The 10,097-nt window shown below is 42.4% G+C and overlaps 1 pseudogene; it reads right to left on the minus strand.

Moving 5' to 3' along the window:
• Positions 1 to 1,916: 1,916 nt before the first annotated feature.
• On the minus strand, positions 1,917 to 4,268 carry LOC146359670 (zinc finger BED domain-containing protein 5-like; annotated as a pseudogene).
• Between the last annotated feature and the right edge of the window lie 5,829 nt (positions 4,269 to 10,097).

The following is a 10,097-nucleotide window of genomic DNA, read 5'->3' on the forward strand; positions in this document are numbered from 1 at the left end:
CAGAAGTAGGGTTCAAGCCCGTGAAACCAAATCTCCCAAATAAATTCCCCTTCAATTACCTTCTCTCCCTTCCACTTCATTTTCCTCCCAGATCTACCCCCAATGCATTTTCCATGTAGCATCTAATTAATGTTCCTTAGTCATAGACAGAGCCTGAACCCTATAAAGCCTTTTATTGTTCTCGTGCTGGCCTCTCAAGAAACCTGGTTACAAACCATCCTTGTTATGTGTTTGTAAACTGATTTTTTAAATGATATTTTTCCCCGCTTACAAAATGATGTGTGCCCTTTGCACTGAGTAACCCCCCCCCCACCCACCCAGTGCCTGTTAGGAGCTATTTCATATTAGCTGCATTGTTACTTTTTAATGTCTTCAGTCAAGAACAAATCTAATGCAACCAAGCAGTAAAATCACAGACAATGTGGCATATTCTAGTAAAAACCTTTTGAGTGAGATCCGTCCAGAGTTAAACATTATGAGTCCCAGTGATTACACTGCACAAGTTAAGCACATGCTTGCTTTTCTTCCATTAAAATCAATGGCTTTAGGTGATTTTTTTCTTTAGTAGGATTTTCCCTTTGTCTCATGAAGAGAAGGCTTGAATTGGAAAATGGCTGCAATCCTGTATCCTGCATGTATGGAAGAGAGCAGGATGCTGAGCAATTCCCTGTAGGGCTTGATATTTCAAACCTCATGCAAACCAATTTATTTATTTATTTATGTCATTTCTATACCGCCCAATAGCCGAAGCTCTCTGGGCGGTTCACAAAAATTAAAACCAAAGAGCACAGAATAAAACCATACAAAATATATAAAACATTAAAACTACAGTATAACAATACAACCAGAATAAAACCTAGCAGCAGTGCAAGGATTTAAAATACAGATTTAAAACAGCAAAAGTAAAAGTCTAAAGAGCTAAAATGCCTGGGAAAATAAAGTCTTCACCTGGCACCGGAAAGAATACAATGTAGGTGCCAGGTGAACCTCACTAGGGAGCTCATTCCACAGCCGGGTTGCCACAGCAGAAAAAGCCCTCCTCCTAGTAGCCACCTGCCTCACTTCCTTTGGCAGGGGCTCATGGAGGAGGGCTGCTGAGGATGATCTTAAGGTCTGGGCAGGCACATATCGGAGGAGGCGATCTTTCAGTTAACCTGGCCCCGAGCTGTTAAGGGCTTTGAATGTTAAAATACCAGCACTTTGAATCGAGCCCAGAAATAGACTGGCAGCCAGTGCAGCTGGAAAGGTACTGGAGTAATAGGAGCTCGTTGGCCGGTCCCTCTTAACAAACTTGCTGCCCTATTTTGGACCAGCTGAAGTTTCTGGACTGTTTTCAAAGGCAGCCCCACGTATAACGCATTGCAGTAATCCAGACAAGAAGTTATCAGAGCATGGATAACTGTAGCTAGGCTATCTCTGTCCAGATAAGGGCATAGTTGGTATACCAGCCTAAGCTGATAAAAGGTGTTCTGTGCCACTGAGTTCACCTGTGCCTCGAGTGACAGTTGTGGATCCAAGAGCACCCCCAAACTACGAACGTGATCCTGTATGGCAGTGGTTCTCAACCTTCCTAATGCCGCGATCCTTTAATACAGTTCCTCATGTTGTGGTGACCCCCAACCATAAAATTATTTTCGTTGCTACTTCATAACTGTAATTTTGCTACTGTTATGAATCGTAATGTAAATATCTGATATGCAGGATGTATTTTCATTGTTACAAATTGAACATAATTAAAGCATAGTGATTAATCACAAAAACAATATGTAATTATATATTGTGAAATATTTATTTCTAATTACAAATAAATGAAATTTTGTCTTGAAGCATGGTGTAGCATGGGTAACAGTCTTAATATAATAACAACAGTAAACTACATTGCTACATTTTGCGACAGTATGCGTAAAAAGCCAACGTCAGTGCGAAGGTTGAGATTGCTTCTTTCTCACCAGATCAGAAATTCTCGGGGCAGTCTTTGCAAGAGCACAACGAAGATCATCTTCCACAACAAGTCTACTTCTGTATTTAGACTTGATAACCAACAAGCTGGAAAACCCTGTTTCACAAAGACATGTTGTTGGAAATGGAAGAAGAAGGCGCAACACAGTCTCAGACAGAACAGGATATGACTGCAAACACTTGATCCAGAATTTTGTAACTGGCATTGTAGAGAAACCAGTTCTCGCTGCATCGCTGTTAATAAGTTCAATGAACTCCTCTTGTGCTGTCTCAGGAACATCTTCAACTTTGACTGTGAATGGGCTTCTGGCAAGTGCAAATGGGGTGTCAGGTAGATTTGGAAAGTACGATGAAATTTCGTCTGCAAGCATGTGCAAGTGTTCTTTCACAGAAATTATCATCGTAATCTTTTTGTCTGGTTCAGTATCATGTTCCTCAAAGAAAGCAGATAAGGTAGGCAACATGTAAATTTTATTTTCATCCAATTTTTTTTTGCCAAAGCTGAAGTTTCATTTGGAATGATCGGCTCTTTTCAGACAAATCGAGGCATGTTGCATTTGGTCCTTGCAGTGATAAATTTAACTCATTCAAGATGGCAAAGATGTCAACCAAGTAAGCTATTTTCTGCAGTTCACTTTTATCGCTGAAAAGTGCTTCGAACTGCAATCTTGCTTTCTGATTAAAAAATGTTTTGAGTTCATCACGAAGCTCAAAAACATGTTTTAAAACTTTTCCTCTCGACAGCCATCTCACTTCAGTGTGAAATAGCAGAGCATTGTTCGGCGCATCCAACTCGTTGCACAGTTGCGAAAACAGTCGACTGTTTAAAGTGCTCGCCTTTACAAAATTGACAGAACTTACGATGCTTTTCATTACTTCTTGTAACTCTTGTGGCAGCGTCTTCATTGCTTATATTTGCTGATGCATCATACAGTGAGTTCTGATGACTTTTGGTGACTCATTCAGTACCAAACGTTGAAATCCAGATCGACATCCTAGCATAGCTGGAGCACCATCTGTGCAAACACCACAAACCTTTTCCCAAGAGATCTTATGCTCTTTCAGAAATGAACCAACTGTGTCAAATACATCATGTGCAGTAGTTGTCGTTTCAAGAGATTTGCAAAAAAGAAACTCATCTTTAAAGTCGCCATCATTAATATACCTCACGTAAACCAGTAACTGTGAACAGTCTGCAACGTCTGTAGATTCATCAAGCTGGATACTAAATATTGGAAGTGGAGCAGATTTAATTTCCTGGATTACCTGATCAAGAATATCAGCAGACATGTCATCTATTCTTCTGTGGACAGTGTCATTAGATAAGGAAATTGCACTCAATTTCGTAACAAATTCGTCTCCGATCATAACTCGAACAATGTCTTTGGCCTCTGGCAACAGTAAATCCTCAGCAATGGTGTGAGGTTTCATAGCTCTGGCGATTCTGAGTGCCACCAAATATGAAGCTTCAACAGCTGCTACGTTTTGTTTGTGGTACTTGCCACCAGTTCAAGTCTGGCTTTCTTGAGTCCATTAGCTTTGCTTCTAAAATAGTTGGTATCCTTGCCAGCAAAGCTCGGATGCTTGCTATCAAAATGGCATTTTAGTTTGTTCGGCTTCATAGATTCGGCTGATAGAACTTCACAACAAATAACACATTGCGGTTTCTCAATTCCTGCTGCAATTATTGAGGTAAAACCATACCGTAAAAAATCCTCACTATATTTTATTTTCTTAACGTTATTCTCTACACGATCCATTGTCATGGGATGGTTTGCTAATGAAAATAATATATAACAATAGCTTTAATAATACAAAAGATGATACATGGCATAGTTCAGTCAATACAGTTCATTAAAGTTTCCTATGTTTACCATTCTCTGTGTTGTTGTTTTTACATACGTGTTACTATCAAAAGGGGGCAGTATTCACATCAACCACAGCTGAATATAAAAAGACCAATCAGCATCCAGATTAAGTTCCCATGGTACAGATTTTTTTTTTGCAGTAGTTGATGATTTTACAGTACATGATTTTACATTTACCCAGTAATTATAATTCATGAAGTGTCGTTTTACCTCCAGTACTGCTGCTTTCAACATAGTCACTGCTTTTAACAGAATAGCTGCTTTCAACACAGCAGCTGCTTTCTACATAGTAGCTGCTCTCTACACATGTGTGACTGGTCTGCATAAGTACATTATGGCACCAACCCTGTCACATACACCTGTATTTGTATGGGGTGTATGTGATGGGGTTGGCGCGATGATGTCATCACGCCGGGTACTCGTATGTGGGCGTATCTGCATGTTGGCGGACCCACCTGGAGACGGATAGAGGAGCGGTGTCCCGGTTCCTAAGACCATTGGAAATATGTGTTTTCCGATGGTCTTAGGCGACCCCTGTGAAAGGGTTGTTCGACCCCCAAAGGGGTCGCGACCCACAGGTTGAGAACCGCTGCTTTACGGGGAGTGCAACCTCCTCCATAACAGGTTGAATATCACCTAGCCAGGCAGACAAACCACCCACTAATGGTACCTCCATCTTGTCTGGATTGAGTTTCAGTTTATTGGCCCTCATCCAGTCCATTACAATGCCCAGGCACTGATTCAGAACAGCCACTGCCTCAGCTGGTTTTGATGAGAAAGAGAGGTAGAGCTGGGTGTCATCTGCATATTGATGGCACGTCAGCCTACACCTCCGGATAACCTCCCCCAGTGGTTTCATGTAGAGGTTAAATAGCATGGGGGATAAAACAGAGTCCTGTGGAACCCCATGGCATAATTGCCATGGCACAGAGTAATAATCCCCCAGCACCACCTTCTGGAGTTGGCCATCCAAGTAGGAGTGGAACCACTGCAGTGCAGTGCCTCCAACTCCCAACCCAGACAACCTATCCAGAAGGATACCATGGTTGATGGTATCGAAAGCTGCTGAGAGGTCCAGGAGAATCAACAGGGTCACACTCTCGCATTCCTCTCCTGGCAGAGGTCATCCCACAGGGCGACCAAGGCAGTTTCCATACCAAAACCAGGCCTGAAGCCCGATTGAAATGGATCTAGATAATCCGTTTTATTTAAGAGTGCCTGGAGCTGTCCTGCAGCCACCCACTCAAGCACATTGCCCAAGAAGGGGATGTTGGCCACTGGCCTATAACTGTGAACATCCTCCGGGTCCAGGTTAGGCTTTTTCAGAAGTGGTCTGATTACCGCCTCTTTTAAAGTAGCCGGAACCACTCCCTCTCTCAAGGAGGAATTTACAACCTCCTGGACCCAGCCGAACATCCCCTCCTTATTTGATTTAATAAGCCATGAAGGGCAAGGGTCAAGCACACAAGTGGTCGATCGGACTTGGCCAAGCACCTTGTCTGCATCCTCAGGCCTCAATAACTGAAACTTATCCAATAGAACTGGACCAGACAGTGCTCTGAACGCCTCTACCAATGGAACTGCATTAATCATGGTGTCCAATCCATGGCGGATCTGAGCGACTTCATCTTCAAAGTGCCGTGCAAACTCATGACAGCGTGCAACCGAGGGTTCCACAGTCTACCTCCCTGGCTTAGAATGTAACAAGCTGCAAACCACTTGGAAAAGCTCCACTGGACGACACTGAGAAGATGCAATGCTGGTGACAAAGAACTGTCTCTTTGCCACCCTCACCACCACAGAGTAGGTTCGATAGTGAGCTCTTACCTGTGTTCGGTCAGACTCAGCACGAGTTTTCCTCCACCAAGTTGTTCTTATCATACCATTCATAGAAGGTTTCTAAACTGCTTCTGTTTACTCTTAGGTTTCCACCCATGGGCTTGAGCGTTGCTATTTTAGTACACCCAAGTCTATATATAGGAAGAGTGGTATATTTAAATGCTGTGCACAACTTTGTCTTAAGGAAAGAAACCTTTTGAAAAAAAATCTAGTTATAAAAGTAAATGATATTGTATGAAAACCAAATTTAAAACTTTTTCATTTTGGCTTGTTACTAAGCAAGTGACTAATGTTTCTGCTGGCATGCAGACCCTATAATTGGAACATCTAGCATGTACATGTTTTAAATACTAGGTTTGCTCCTTTTTGGTGCATGGTACTCTAAGACTAGGATAACCTGGATACACAAATGCTGGGCAAAATGTATTCTTCCTTGTTGCAAATGCTCAATGAAGACATTTTCAATTTACTGCAGTAGGACTCTCAGGTAAGAGAGAACTGAGCCATGCCCCATAGAGTTTTGTAGGTTGCTACAACTGAACAAAAAACAAAGGAGTTTCCTTTTGACATAAAATGCAAACACCATATTGAACTTCCTTTAGAGGTTTAAGTAAACATATAAAACTGCCTTATATTGAGTCCATCTAACCACAATTCGTCCGTCTAACCCAATGCCATCTGCTGTGATTGGCAATAGCTCTCTAGGATTTTCCTAGTCCTGACATATGAGATCTTTTAACTAGAGATTGCAAGGATTAAAGCTGGAATTTTTTGTATGCAAAGCATGTGTTCAACCACTCAGCTTGGACCCTTCTGATTAAGTTATAAGCAGCACTAGGTGTCTTGCACATATGGGAATTCACCAAGCAAGGCTAGAATCCAGCATCTGAAGAGTCTAATACCCTGGGAAACTTCATTTTTTATTTTAAACAGAAAACTGATAACCCTCTTCATTGACAAAAGTTGACCTATAGGCATCCTGGCAACATCTGCCAAAGACTCAGACTTTTGAAGAGGGATGGGAGGGAATTCCATGGTCAGCTTCCACAGTTTTTTCTCTCTCTTACATGACTTCTTTTTCTTACCCCCTGAGATTCTTCCATCTAATCCTCCCCTTTCTCCTTTTCCTCCTATGCCTTGCAAAGAAAACATTTTAAATCTGTAATCTGAACCTTTAAAGATGGTCATTTGCACAAGTTTGGGAGAGGGTGTCCAGATGGAGGGTTCCTAGTGCTACCAATTAAAAGACATTGTTTAGCTTTTGGAGGCGGGTGGCTACTAGGAGGAGGGCTTTTTCTGCTGTGGCACCCTGGCTCTGGAATGAGCTCCCTAGTGAGGTTCGCCTGGCGCCTACATTGTATTCCTTTCGGCGCCAGGTGAAGACCTTTTTATTTTCCCAGGCATTTTAGCTTTCTAAATTTTTATCTTTGCTGTTTTAAATCTGTATTTTAAACTCCTGCACTGCTGCTAGATTTTATTGTGGTTGTATTGTTATATTGTGGTTTTAATGTTCTATATATTTTAAATTGTTTTATTGTGTGTTTGGTTTTAATTTTTGTGAACTGCCCAGAGAGCTTCGGCTATTGGGCGGTATAGGAATGAAATAAATAAATAAATGAATAAATATAGCTATTCCATCTTCCTTAAAATATTTTTGGGGGAAAGAAAAAAAATGCAAGAAGTGGTGGGAAAACACAGGACAGTTGTTAGTTGAAGATGACAATGTTTCAACCCTCCCTAACATTCCATGAATGAGGCAGGGTGATTGCATGGCAAAAGCCTCATGTAGAATCACCCGGAGTTGGTGATACCCCGTATCCACTTCCGCATAGTATCCTGCCTCTACAGCAGGGGCAGGGAACCTTTCTTTGCACCAAGGGCCACATTGGCACCCAGAAGGATGTTGGGGGCTGCATGCCAGCAGCGTGGTGAGTAGAGCCTTAGGGAGTTGCTTCTTGTCTTGAGACAACAGCTCTTCATGGAGCCATCCTGCCTATCCCCCTTGCCCTTCTCTGAGAGTGCGGGGCTTTGGGGAGAGAGAGGAGCCTTGGCAGCCCCTCCACAAGTCAAATCTGGCCTATGGGTTTCCCATCCCTGCTCTACCCAGTTTTTCAGTTGTGATTTTGTCAGCTACTCTTTGCTACTCTTTAGAAAGGAAGAGTATTTTGCATGCTTTCCATGAACATTTTGACTTCATTTTAGAGCTAAAATAGTGTGTTCCCTCACCCCCACAAATCAGACAATTTGTTTCTACTAACAGATTTTAACATGAAATTGACATTTTTTTAGGATTATGACAAACACAAACTTCAATTTGTTTTACTTCACGTTTAAGCAAAGTCAAGCCAAGTAGATGAGTCTTCTGCTTATCTGAAAAAACAGTCAAAAGTTGGAAATAGGTGAAGAGATTTTTCTGCAACTTTGATGTGGTAGCAAATAAATTCCATTGAATATTCTCTTGCAGTTCTTGTCACCTGGATTTGAAGGTGGGAAAAGAATTAAAGAGTGTTGTTATAAAAGTGGGTTAGCTTTAAACATTAGACACATTAGGCAATTCATGTACCCTGAGAAGGAGTTGAAAGGCAGCATGGATGAACAAGCAAAGTCAACTTGGGGAGCAGCAGATCCTAGTACTGATTCCATAGCATATGGTTTGATTCTCAAGGAAATTGAGAATGGTGATGTCACAAGGGCAAAGGTTCTGTGTAGAAACAATACACTGATATCTGGCACATGTCTTTGATTCATTAAAATCAGTGGTGCTTATCTCGATATGTGCATACATTACTGTGTGACTACACTTAGATTTGCAGACATTACACATTTTCAGATGTGTGAAATGTCTGTGTCATTCACAACCAGAATAAAAAGGCAATAACCTTAAAACATGAAGATGCTTGTAAATAAATAATATAGTGAACAAGCTAGTTTTAAACTTGATTTTAAGGTACCATATAGGTGTACTATATGGTACCTTAAAGGTGTACTATATGGTACTATATGGTACCTTATGGTATTCACCTTATTTCAGCAGGTGAATCAGGTGAGGTATCCAGAATACAGCCTTGTTCAGTTTTCTTGGATGAGTTTCAGTTGGTACAGCTTGAGGATGTGGACAAAGTGCTTGGACAGGTTCATGCAACCACATCAATATTGAATCCTTTCCCTTCTTAGCTAATAAAAACTAGCAGGGAGGGAACAGCTGGCTGGGCCAGGGAAGTGATTAATGCCTCTCTGTGAGAAGGAGTGGTCCTGGGCTGCCTGAAAGAGGCAGTACTGAGACCACTCCTGAAGAAATCCTCCCTGGACCCAGAAAACTTAATAATTACAGGCTGATGGCAAATGTTCCATTCCTGGGCAAGGTCCTTGAGCAGGTGGTTGCGAGCCAGCTCCAGACAGTCTTGGATGAGACTGAGTATCTGGATCCATTTCAGTCAGGGTTCAGGCCTGGTTTTGGCACAGAAATAGCCTTGGTTGCCCTGTATGATGACCTATGATGGGAGAAAGACAGGAGGAGTGTGACCTTGTTGATTCTCCTTGATCTCTGCGGCTTTCGATACCATCAACCATGGTATCCTTCTTGGACAAGTGTCTGAGCTGGAAGTGGGAGGCACTGCATTTCAGTGGTTTCACTCCTACTTGGTCAGCTCCAGAAAGTGGTGCTTGGGGAACATTGTTCAGCCCTGTGGATTCTCCAGTTTGGGGTTCTGCAGGGGTCTGTTTTGTCCCCCTTGCTGTTCAACATCTACATGAAACCATTGAGTGCGGTCATCTGGAGATTTGGAGTGTGTTGTCCTCAGTGTACTGATGACATGCAGCTCTATTTCTCGTTTTCATCTTCATCAGGTGAGGCTGTGGATGTACTAAATAGGTGCCTGGCTGTGACAATGGACTGGATAAGGGCTAACAAACAGAAACTCAATCCAGACAAGACTGAGATGCTGTTAGTAGGTGGTTCTTTTGACCGGAAAGAGGATGTTCAACCTGTTCTGAATGGGGTTTTACTCCCCCTGAAGGAGCAGGTTCGTAGCTTGGGGATTCTCCTACAAACATCCTTGTCATTTGAGGTTCAGGTGGCCTCAGTGGCACGGAGTGCCTTCTACCAACTTCGGCTGGTGGCCCAACTGTGCCCCTATCTGGACAGGGATAACCTGGCTTCATTTGTCTATGATCTGGTAACTTCCAAGTTAGATTACTGCAATGTGCTGTACATGGGCTGCCTTTGAAGATGGTTCAGAAGCTCATGCAAAATGTGGTAGCCAGATTGATAATGGAGACCAGAAGGTCCACACACATAAGACCTACTCTGACCTGCTTGCATTGGCTGCCTGTATGTTTCCAAGCCTGATTCAGGGTTCTGACTTTAACCTATGAAGCCTTACACGGCTTTGGACCACAATACCTGATGTTTGAGCCTTTCCCAGCTCAAAC

This window comes from Heloderma suspectum, chromosome 1 (assembly GCF_057233095.1).
Source record: "Heloderma suspectum isolate Gila_16-S chromosome 1, 16-S_ref, whole genome shotgun sequence".
Lineage (NCBI taxonomy): Eukaryota > Metazoa > Chordata > Lepidosauria > Squamata > Helodermatidae > Heloderma > Heloderma suspectum.